At 43.3% G+C, this 12,012-nt stretch overlaps 1 long non-coding RNA gene across 1 annotated transcript in view; it reads left to right on the forward strand.

Moving 5' to 3' along the window:
- LOC134504849 (uncharacterized) overlaps positions 1 to 12,012 on the forward strand; it is a 130,653-nt gene that overhangs the window by 76,863 nt on the left and 41,778 nt on the right. The window contains exon 2 of the long non-coding RNA XR_010068686.1: positions 6,327 to 6,370. This is a non-coding gene — a long non-coding RNA (uncharacterized LOC134504849). The remainder of the gene's footprint in view (positions 1 to 6,326; positions 6,371 to 12,012) is intronic.

The following is a 12,012-nucleotide window of genomic DNA, read 5'->3' on the forward strand; positions in this document are numbered from 1 at the left end:
AAACTGGCACCCAATGCAGCTCACATAACAGGGGTGTCACATGGGCTTATTTTACAGCACCAGTAACTGTCCACGCAGCCTCATTCTGGACCAGCTGAAGCTTCTGGATACTCTTCAAGGGTAGCCCCATGTAGAACGCATTGCAGTAGTCAATGTTTTACTGTCCCATTCCTTTGGAGGTGTTTAATCTATAGTCTGGTGTGGAAAATCCTTGTCCATCATTCTGACTGGTAGGTTCTGCTTGGGTGCTCTTCATAATGGTTTAGCAGAGACTGCTGAAACTTCATGGCTCACAGCTGATCTCTCCATTATTCTGGCTAAATTGTACTAACAATGATCTTGCCATTACTGTCATCTGATAAACCTTGGAGAACCCTATTTCAGATGTCAAGAGGACACAGAGCAAGATTCTCAGTGGGTGAAAGTGTGTTCAAAGATAATGGTTCTCCAATAAATCACCTAAGGTCTGGGCGGTACAAAATACTTCCGTGCGTTTCCCCAGCTCACTTGAGTAAATACTTTTTTAGAAAATGACTCTTAATAATGCATGTCCAACTGACCAAGCTTGTTGCTACTAAAACCACGAAGAGGTACAAAAATATTCTGAATTGATTCTTTGGTCAACTGATTGGCTGAATGCACCTTGCCCATGGCTGTCTTTGTGTGGGTACGTTGGCAGCCAATTTTGCAATGGTGCAGATTGCTTTATATTTGGACACAAATGAGTATCATAGTTTAACAGGAGACACCTACAAGGGCCTCCCCAGAAGTGCTATGAATTTCACTTCACGTTATGTATGGCAGAGGAGGAGGAGGAGGTTTTACTGATATTTATAATTCTCCAGATGCTTTGTTGCTCCTTTGCATAGATTAGCATACAGAGTTATGTAAGTTGACACCTTGGAAGCAGGAGGGGAAAGAGGTGAGAATGGTTTGTTCTTTTGCCTTCCAGTACAGTCATTATTATTATTATTTTTAAAAAAGTTGCTTTCTTCAAATTGTAATATGAGATTCTCTGCCAAGAGATGCATCTCAACCAGATCATGCTTTTGCTAGAGAAACCCTTGGTGTCTGCTTCCACTGTCTGCTGGATAACTTTTCCCTGGGCTTAGAGGTTGCTCAAGTAATGGCATGTGGGAAAGACCTTGGGAGACTGGGCAAAGAGATGCTGCCAAGGGAACAGTCAGATAAGAGGGGGCATAGCCCACAGCTGCATAATGGGTGAAGAAAGAGGCTCAGAAGGGGCCTCCCCTAGTTTCTCGGGCTGCAAAGAGACAGGGGAGACTTGTACTTTCAGACCTGCAAGATTTCTACTAATGTAGCCTTACAATAAAGTAGAATTAGCTCATCTGGTCATGTTTCCTGTCTGATCTACCTGGCAATGTGGTGGATTTTGGTAGTGCTGCTGGTTCTCAGGAAGGAGGGAGAGCATTCCAAGGAGGACGACAAGATAAGAGGAGACACAGTCCAGAAAGTGAATGTGGGAGAACTAAGAGGTTCAGAATAGCCCCACCCTAGAGCCTTCCCACAATATTTCCCCTGAGGTTAGGTAGTTGCCTTAGTCTGGCAAGATTCTGTCTACACGGTGTGAGCAAATAAAGAACTGAAGTTTGGCTGGACTGATTCCTTGTCACTCGGGCTGGGCCTGACATATAAGGCTGACTGCTCACTAGGGTTCAGTAGCAACCCATCTGAACATTCTATATGAGGATCATCTGACTACAACCTATATAAAATGCTTGCATCCATGCTTGGTTCTGAGATGTTTAAGCTCATCTCTGGAGTTTTCTCCTCTTTGCTACCTTGGGTCTTGATCCAATAATGGTTTTAAAGGCTATTTGGGGGTTTTAGAATATGACTCTCAAAATCCCTTACCATTGACCAGGCTGCTTGGACCATCAGGAAGATAACATCCAAAACATCTGGAGGACATCAGGATGCCTAGCTCTGTCTCAGAGCCTGCTTAGGTGGCTCTCTAGATCAGTGTTTCTCAACCTTGGCAACTTTAAGATGTGTGGACTTCAGCTCCCAGAATTCCACAGCTGGCATGGTGGGTGGGGAATTTTGGGAGTCGAAGTCCACACATCTTGAAGTTGCCAAGGTTGAGAAACACTGCTCTAGATATTGTGAAGATATATCTCCCAGCATTCCTCACTTTTGATCCTATTGGCTACAGCTGCTAGGAATTCTATGCCTATATCCTACACAGTCCTGCAGATGTACCTCAGGACCTTACTTAAATATGGGGTTGGCTGGGATATTGGGTGGCCCCAAGCTGGAGAGGATGTAGAGGACATGCACCATATGCTCAGACACGTGCACCATGCCCAGCAGTATCTAACGCCTTGCCCTTATTTGGCAGACGAGGCTACCTTTCTTTCACTGAGAGCTGGATCCATCGAAGAGGTATTTCTCAACAGTGTTTCAACCCTGACATAAAATGGCTTTGGCATCTATTGAAATTCCTAAAGAAGATTAAGCGCTTCACTTAATTAATGAATTTTAATATTTATGTGGAGAAGAGCATGAGGTAGTGGCACCATCCAATATGTTGAAGGTCTACTTAATTCTCACACAGGGGGCAAGCATGGGAAGACGGTGAATGCCGGATTCTCTTACAGAAACTGTGCTGATATCATTTCCAACCAGAATGTCTGATCCAGACCCAGTAGAGACCACAAGCTCCAGAAGTAAGGAATTATCCAGGATCCCTCCAGATTTCTCCACCTGATAGAAGAGAGAGAGAAAAGTATTATGAATCCACTGTCGCTCCCCGATAAAATGGAAGCCTCTGCATTTAGATGCTGAAGAGGGAATGCTTCAAGACTATACCTCCTATCATCCACCTGGTCAAGAATGATGAGATCTGTAGTCCAGCAGGACCTGGATAAGGCATCCCCAATATATTTTGGCCAGTAGTCATACCAGAATTGTGAGGGAAATGGGGTGAGTGCTCTCACAAACACGCAAAGTCAGTGGGGGACTTCCTCAATGTTTGCCATGGTGGACATGGGAAGCCTTCAGCATCTGATTATCCAGAAGCTTCTGGGCAAAGTGGCTGCATGAACCTCCTTCCTCCCTTTCAGGGATGTTTTCTACTACCCCAACTTACTTTTTCAGTGCTCTCAGCAGGTGGACCCACTTCCAAACAAAGCCACAATTTGCAATTGCCTGCAATTTGTATTTGATAAGCATGCTTCATGCCACTGGGGACATGGAGTACAAGGGGGTATCTGCCAACATTGAGGCCACTGGTACCAGAGTGGCAGGGATGCTGGATCTCCATCAGCTCAAAGGCCACAGTGGGCTCGCTGTGGAATGCTAAGGGCTGGACTCCAAAAGTAAGAGGTGATGTGGATTCCCTGAGATTCTGCAAGCACTTTCTCCCTAAGAGCAAAGGATCAAATTTCTGGCTCCAAATATTCTGGGGTCATAAAACAGCCTGTATGCAATCTACATGCTGAAAGGTTTTGTGCCTCTGATAAGATGCCCCAAACCTTGAAGATCACAACAAGGGTAGTCTTGATGTAGGAAACCTCAACCCTTGTAGTAAACACAGTTCTCAGGTTTTCAACACTGAGAAAGACCCAGATCTTTTAAGCAGGTCAAGCATCAGTGGGCAGTCCTTCTTACAGTTGAACCAGGACAGCTAAAGGTCTCCCTTTTCTAACCTCTGTTGATCTCCCGCTGTGCAAATTTGGGAAGGGGCAGGTTTTACAGGTCCATTTTTCTTCTGAAGGTTCTGCATTTTACCAGATAGCTGTCATGTTCATCGTTTCAATGTTTTTGTACATCGTAATGGTTTGCATGCCAGAGCGTTGATGCGTGTTCCTGGCTGGGAGGGAGCTGCTGATAAACCTTGTACCGAAAGCTGTATCTCACTGTGCCAAGCAGGAATGTGTTTGGGTTATCTTTCTAATGTCAAGGTCTTTTTGCCCGTTGATCAGCAGAACTCGTTAGGAGCACCTGGGAATGTGGATTTGATCTGATTGAAGGGGGTGGGTGGGACTCTGTTTGTAACGGGGCTATTTAGTTGGATTTTAGGCGCGCTTTTCTCATTCTCAGCTTTCTTTCTGTTTGCACTCTAATCTTAATAAAATCAGAACTTAAACTTTGGTTTTGAGTCTGAGTACTTTATTGGGAGAGGCACTCATTACAATAGCTGGAAATCAGAGCAGCAGGGACAGGGGAGACAAAGGCTCATGTGGAGCAACTGAGATCCACCAGCCTGCGAGAGTGAGGTGGTGCAAATGGGTTTCTCCTTCCGTGGAAAAGAGAAGGGTTGTCAAAGGCTCAGAACAGCTTTATTTTCCCTCTTTTGCGTTCCTTTCTTCAAAAAAAATCCTCCCTCCCAGCAAGAGGAAAGGCTGAGTTAATTATATTGAGTTTATCTCTTCTGTTTTGGTAGGAGATCAATCTTAACAAATTGTATAGCTCCCAGTGTTAGTAGAAAGCGAAAGGGCAAGTGACTTGGGTAGGAAAAGAGAACAAAGCAGAAAACAGTTCGGTTCTCTAGTGCTCAGATGATGGCACTGCTTTCCCTTGGCATTTCTCTCCTGGGGTGGACTTGTTTTTCCTCTTGGGTTCCATACTGGGAAGGGGTAAGAGAAGTCAAAGATGGAAAAGGAAGTTGTAGCAAACTGTTGGTAGAGCAGATCGATAGCCCTTCTAGGGCTGCTGAGAATTGGTTTTTTAAAATAAAGGACTGAGCAAACTTCACAGATTTCTTCAGAACCGTTGTGGAAATAACTTGTAGTTAAAAATGAGGGGAGGAGGATGCAAGTGAATCTGACTGACTTGTTCATCCAGGGTTTGGTGACTGTTGCAAAGAAGCCGATGATCTAGACCAGTGTTTCTCAACCTTGGCAACCTGAAGATGTGTGGACTTCAGCTCCCAGAATTCTGGTGGCTGGGGAATTCTGGGAGTTGAAGTCCACACATTTTCAAGCTGCCAAGGTTGAGAAACGCTGATCTAGACATTTGGGTGTGTGTGTGTTAAGGTTTTAGTCTTACTGGCCTCCAAATCCCCATTACTAGCTGGCTGAGGGTAACAAGGGTAGGGGTAAAATGCCCCTCACCAGTGGAGAAGAGCTTCTGTTCCAGTAATTGGCAGTTTTCTGGCCAGGAGAAAGAACTCAAATGGAATATTCCAGTGGTGGTGGTGCTCAAGTAATAAGCTCCCTTGCTGCTTCACACAGATCATGACTCAGACCATTAATTACCAGGGGAAAACACAATGGGGAAGCAAAGAATAAATGCAGCAAAAATTTGGAAGAAGTGGATTGTCCACCATATAATCCTCCCCTTCCCTTAGGATGGCTCTTCCAGTTTTGTCCTTGGGTACTAATAGAGATTGTAAGCAACATCAGCTGGTGTTGATGATGATGTTTGGATCAGAGAGGCTCAAGGCAGAATAATCCAATTGATACATGATTGTGGAATGAGACCCAGTTAGGAGGGAGGGAGGGATGGAAAGACCAACCAACCAACCAACCTACAATGATTGGACAAGGAAGTTGCCAAGCAGACATTTTGGGTTGTAGGACTGCTGTATTGCTGCTCCTCAGGAATCCCTCTTAGGTGGCATGTTGCATCTGGAACTTGGCATTTTCATATAGCCATCAAGACATTGATAGGTCTGTCTTCCATAAATTATGTGCATCTTGTCAAGCATGACTCCTTAGCCAATTGTTTTGGCTGGTTGGCTTCAAGTTATACTGTGAGAAGAAGTAGCTTTGTCCACTTCCTCTGCACTAATCTGAAAGACCCTTATGAGGTCTGTCTTTAAAAGCACAGTTCTAAGTAGGGCTATTGAGAAGTAAGGCTCTTCCCTGCCAGTGTATTTATGATTGCAATTTAAGTCTCCCTCCTTCCTTTAGCTAGCCACACACATATATTCAGAGGGAGGAGGGAGAGAGAAAATGCTTTAGCTGTCACAGAGGCATTTCTCAAGGTGACACATTTTCCCTGCTTGAGCTTCAGAAGAAACTCACATTTCTACACTTTAGAGAGAGTCTTTCTCACTTGCTTCCCCTATCCTTTAGCTCAAAGTGGAAAACAGAAGCATTTGGCTTTTGTTTTATTTTGTTTTTTGAAGACAAGCCCCAGTTTTTGATTATGGATGCTGCCATTCATAAAATCAGTATCTTCTCAGGTGACCTTCTGAGATATCTTTTCACTTTTCTGGATTACAACCCATGCCTCTTACAATGGACTTGGTAAATTGTTGAGATGTGCAAATTTCCTAAAAAGTTGAATTCAGCTGAGTGATTTTGCCATTCTGTAAACTTATTTATTTATTCTTGCATCTCTTTGTTCTTTCACAGGAATCTTGTCTACTCAAAAGACCCTAGCCAGACTGCGGTTCCTGGTAAGTGCTGTGAGGTCTCTCCATTTCGTAAGATAGAGTGTTGTCCTTATATTGTACCCCTGTGGAGCTTAATTGCTTATTTTAGTAAAACAGCAGGTAGATTAAAACAAACATTCATGGTAGTGTAGCTCTGAGCTCAGCTCCACAAAAACAGGAGCTCCCCAGGCCAATTGTGGCTCATCAGATATATATGGTGGCCCACAAGGGTCTTAAGAAATCGCCTGTTACTAAGTAAAGGCAATGAACTAAACAGGACTAACAAAAATATAATAAAATAAGTCGGACTTTTCTCATGCAGGCAATACTGGTAGACCAAATCTGGCTTGTTATGAATTACACAGTGTGTGGTGATCCCGTAGTGATTACACAAAGTAATGGTTGTTGGTGGTAAACATTGCCAATATTAAAGAATTTAGAATGGAGAAGTAACTCCTGAGCCATTGGCTAGTTTGGACTGGACCTGTTTCCACTGCATTGCCCTGAAAAAGACACAGGAACTCTTATAAAAAGTAAAGGCATTAACTTTGTAGAGGAAGATCAACTGGAAATTGACTTTCTATCTCGCTTAAAGTGGCCTTGGGTTTCTGCTGCCATAGGATTACCCTGTAGAATTGCCAGCAGGACTCAGTAGGGAGCTGTCTATGGTCCTGAAGTGCTAATTGTCCAATTATTTTCACTCAGATGGACGGTTCAGTTGCCCATGGGGGACCCGTGGAATTCTGGACTTTGGCCATGAGGTTGGGGGGCCCATAAAGAAACCTTGCAATTTATTGTAGCCCCTATTGCCAACTATTCTATCATCTGGGGCTCCCGTGGCTAAAGAGTAGAAAGCCCAAATCGACTGGGACTCAGGTGCTTTATTGTTTAAAAATGGGGCTGGCAGCCTCTTTACCACAACCAGGGCAGAATGTAGCCAGCACCCTCCTCAACCACAACCCTGCAGCAGAACCTGCGGCACAGCCCGACATTCCACCCAAGTATACAGACTTTCTTGATGTGTTCAATGAGAAGGAGTGTGACCAATTGCCTCCTCACAGAAAAACTGACTGTGCCATTGAAATTGACCCAAAGACTAAACTGCCCAAGCTGAAAATGTATGCTATGTCAGAAACTGAGAAACAAGTTCTCAGAGAATTCATTGACAAAAACTTAGAGAGGGGGTTCATAGAGCCTGCCAATTCACCTTTGGCAGCTCTGGTGCTCTTCCGGGCGAAAAAGGATGGCTCTCTGAGACTCTGCACAGATTACCGTGGAATAAATGCCATCACAATAAACCATCAATACCCTCTCCCCTTAATGAAAGACATGCTATCACACCTATCGAAGGGACAAGTATTCACCAAACTTGACCTCAGAGAAGCCTACTTTAGAATTCAAATTTGGGAGGGGGATGAATGGAAAACAGCATTTAACTGCCCTCTGGGTTCCTATCAATACAAAGTCCTCCCATTTGGGTTAGCAGTTAGACCTGTTGCGTTAGGTCTGCTTGTCCCAGAATTAATGCCTCCAGCAAGGTAGAAATGCTAAACCACTGAGAAACAGTGTAATAGAAAAATCAGTGATGTGTGATGAGGTGGAGCAGAGGTTGCCCAAATCTTTAATTTCCTGGCCTGGAATACAAACTCACCCACCCCACGGGGCTCAGATAGCCTACAAGTTAAATGCTTGTTCTTTAAAAAAAAAAACCTAATAAATAACAAAACCGACTATGTTGATTTGGAAGATAGGAGAAGATTCTTATTCTCTGCATAGAATACTTCTGAAATGTTCTTGTTGGTCCAGCTGCTTCCAGAAAATCATTTTAAGATTTTAGGAACCAGTGTGTGTTTGGGAGGAGAAGAAAGAACAAAAAGGAGGTGAAATTTTAAACCAGTCTAATCAATTCATCACAACAAGTAAAAACAATTTTAGTAACATATCACCTTCTCTTAAAATACAACAAATGATATCTTCTTCCCATATCCCATCTCGTATCTCTAAACAAATCCTTAAAGCCTCGTTGTTCAGTCCTGATGTCAGCAAAAGTCCATTAAGGGTTACCAGAAATAACAGCATGTCAATTTTAACCTTGATCAAATAAACCAACTCTATATTCCTTCCTTTTACTTCTAACAATCCTGATCTTTAGTCCCTTCAAATAATGGCCTCAGACTTGATTTCTTTTCATTTTTTCATTTGTTCTTTCTCACAAAATTCTTCAAAGCTTTAACAAGCTTTGTTGTATGCTGCCCAGAGTCACCTTGTGAGAGATGGGCTACCATATAAATGTAAGCAACAAACAAACAAACAAACAAACAACCCTCTTTTGTAAATCCAATATAAGAAAATTACCCAAGCCACTCTCTTGGTTTGTTATTTGTATATCCCTTTTAATTATTAAGACATCAGCCTTTTGTATGTCCAGTGTTGCATCTTTTTCCATGTCATTCTTGTAGCCTGTCATTTGTAATTCCACTTCCAAATCAGTCTCAATCTTGTCAGGTAAAACTTGTTCCTCTTCTATAACATATTTTAAACACAGTCTATCTATAGAGGCAGACACTCTTAAAATTAACTTCTGGGTCCATTATTCAAAAATATCCTTCAATATGTCTAATGTTAAAATATTTTGCTTCATTCTGTATTTGTAAATTGAGTTTGAGTGTTGTTCTCCTTTAATTGTAATCTTTAGTTCCTTCTAGTTCCCTCTAGTGTCCAATTTTTAGTCTTATTTTCTAGTTTTTTTTAAAGAATTCAAAACAAAAGTAATTTCCCACTGGAAGGATTCTTTATAATTAATTCCAAAATCTTATTTCAAATTTATCTGGACCCTTTGTCCATTTGCAACTTTCTAAAATCAGAGTTTTAATCACCCTTTTGCTGTTTATTCCAGAAGAAAACAATTTAAGTCCTTAAACTTGTGTTTAAAACTTCTTTTGCTAAGGATTGAAGGAAACTCACCTGGTGTTTTCAGTCTTGTTGATCCAAAGGTTCCTAACAGCTGAAAAGCAGTTAACAAGTAATTTCTGAAAGGGATTAGAAAAGGAAGTATGCGAACCCATGTCCTTTCAAAGGCACCAACCATGATTTGAGCAAAAAGATGTCAATTCCCTCATCCCCCAGAGCTCTAAACCCATCAGAGACTGCTGTCTTGTTGTCTCTTCACAAGGAGCAACTGTATTCAGCACTTGTGGGCAATCTCAAGTCTTCTCCTTGTCTGGAGAGGAATTACGAAGAGCCGGTCTACTTGCCAGCTCTTTGTTCCACCACAGTAGTCAGCTCCACTTTTAGTGGAGCGGTTTTCAGTCTGCCATTTCTTTCCCAGAAGTCCCTTGTCACAGACACATTTGAATGTATGCTGAGAAAAATAATCCAGTCTGTTTCTTTGATGTGAAAAACAGTGCCTCCATTGCTCTGAAGGCAGCTTATTGTACCTGAGAAGTGGAGGACTTGGTTTCAAGTTCTTGAAAAGGAAATATTTTGGGTAAAGTGAAGGGAGGAACATACTCTTGTATGCGAATTGTAGTCTTGTGGTCTCTCTAGAGCACTTGTGGGCAATCTCGGGTCTTCTCCTTGTCTGGAGAGGAATTTTGAAGAGCTGGTCTACTTGCCGGCCTTTCCTTCCACCCCAGTTCATCAGTCCACCATTTCTTCCCGGGATGAAATATTTTTAATAGTTTTCCAATAGGACTGCAAATGTTGCTACGAGTGGGATTTGTTGAACAGTGGGAGGGAGAACAAGGAGTTGGCATTTAGTATTTTCATCCTGCCTGCATAAGTAATTTGCATTTGTCAGAGGGCAGAGAAAGAAAACAGGTGCACTTCTTTTTCCTTTCTCGCCAATAATCTATTTGATGTGACTTGTCTGACCTTCAGTGAACATTCCCTCCCCTCTCTCTGTAGTTGATTCCTCCACTGGTTTTGTGCAGATTATTTTCACTGTGGTCTTTTGCTCATTCACAGACTTCCAATATTATAGAAGACATTTGGGCATGACATGTATTCAATTATTTTCCTGGCTTGCTGTCACAAAGCAACATCTGTGGTGGACATCCACAAAACCCCCAAGCCTTCTGAATTGCAAGGTTCCTTTTGGTGAAAAGACTTTCACAGGCGAGGCCGAGAAGAATGTGTCTCTTCGGGCACTTGTACTAGAAGAAATGCCCTAGGGCAGTGTTCCTCAGCCTGGGTTGAAGTCCACCCATCTGAAAGTGGCCAAGGGTGAGAAACACTGGACTAAACATTCAGCCACCTAAAAGTAAATGTCCACAATGTGCAAATGTAAACATGGGATGGGAATCCTTGTTATTTGCCACCCTGGTCCCAGGAGGAGGAGGAGAAACAAGGCTGCCACAGCTGGCAACAGAAAGATCTTCTTGCTCCTGCCTGTTGGCACCAAGCCCAGATGGAAACGATCATGAGACTCATGTCCACCTCCCTCTCGGGCAGCAGCCTAGCCTCCATCTGATCTTTTAAGTGGATCCAGAGCTTATCTGTCAGTGAGCCTTATGCCGAAAGCCTGTTAGAAGCAGATGGGAGATTTGCTTGTTAGGAGCCCCCATCTTCTTCCATGTTGATTACAAGCTCTTTTTAAAATGAAAAGGAGCTGGTTGACCTCCTGCTTGGGGTGGCAGTCTTCCCTTTTGGCCTCCTGGGCTCTCTGTGAACTTGGCTACAGCACTTTCTTGCAGGAATGAAGATCTAAGGGACTTGTAGCATCACTGGGCATAAAGAAGCTTGAGCTGGGGAATTCTGGGCGTTGAAGTCCACACTTCTTAAAGTTGACACGGTTGAGGAACACTGCTCTACAGGACCCTTGTCCCCCAGTGGGGGCCATGTTAAAATAGTGTCTACTACATTGCTGGCCCTGAGAATATCAGGTAGCAGACTAAGAACCTGCTCCCCCCACCCCCGAAAGGAATATTCCTATGCCAGTCTCTTCCGCATCCCCTAAAACGAGTGAGGCCCTAACTCAGGCGATTTACCTGAGCTTTGTGTCGTCATTTGCCATTTCTGGAGCTCCACAGATAGGCATCCATTCATCTTTCAGCATTAAGGAAGTTGCTTCTATTATGAATTGTCACGGTGAGATTAAACACCTAAATTCCAATTACAGGACCAGCTGTTCAGATACATCACAGCCCCCCAGCTAAATGATCCCTGACAGAGGAAGCATCTAAAATGCTTGGTTGAGGAGCTGTGGAAGAAGCAAAGCTGAACAGTTATGGATGGCACCATCTTTCTCATGATTATAGTTCCTCCTGGGGCCAAACTAAGTGTGATGGGACCATCCCTCACATTTTGCCTCTGTATATATAAAACGGAGGGAAGTCTTTAACACAGGGAAAACAGACAGGAGAAGGGTGGTGACCCCTCCTGTAGCTGGCTGCTCTGTGCAGCTTCCTCTGTTCTTGCAATAATCCAGGGAAAGTGCCCAGAATAATTGATCAAGAGGAGGTGTGGCGGGCAAAAATAAATGGAGAAGAGGCATGACGCAGCAGTAATAATTTGAAAGGAGCAGGTTGGGTGAGGACAGATTCAAACGTATGTTTGTGCAAGGCAATTTCCAGAGGAGGCAGAGTGCAGCTAGGTGGATTAAGAGGTGGCATGGTGGAAGATCAGGAGAGTTTGGGACCATCGCTTGCTTGCTCCTTTGAAGCTCT

The sequence above is a fragment of the Candoia aspera genome, chromosome 13 (genome assembly GCF_035149785.1).
Source record: "Candoia aspera isolate rCanAsp1 chromosome 13, rCanAsp1.hap2, whole genome shotgun sequence".
In the NCBI taxonomy this organism is placed as follows: domain Eukaryota; kingdom Metazoa; phylum Chordata; class Lepidosauria; order Squamata; family Boidae; genus Candoia; species Candoia aspera.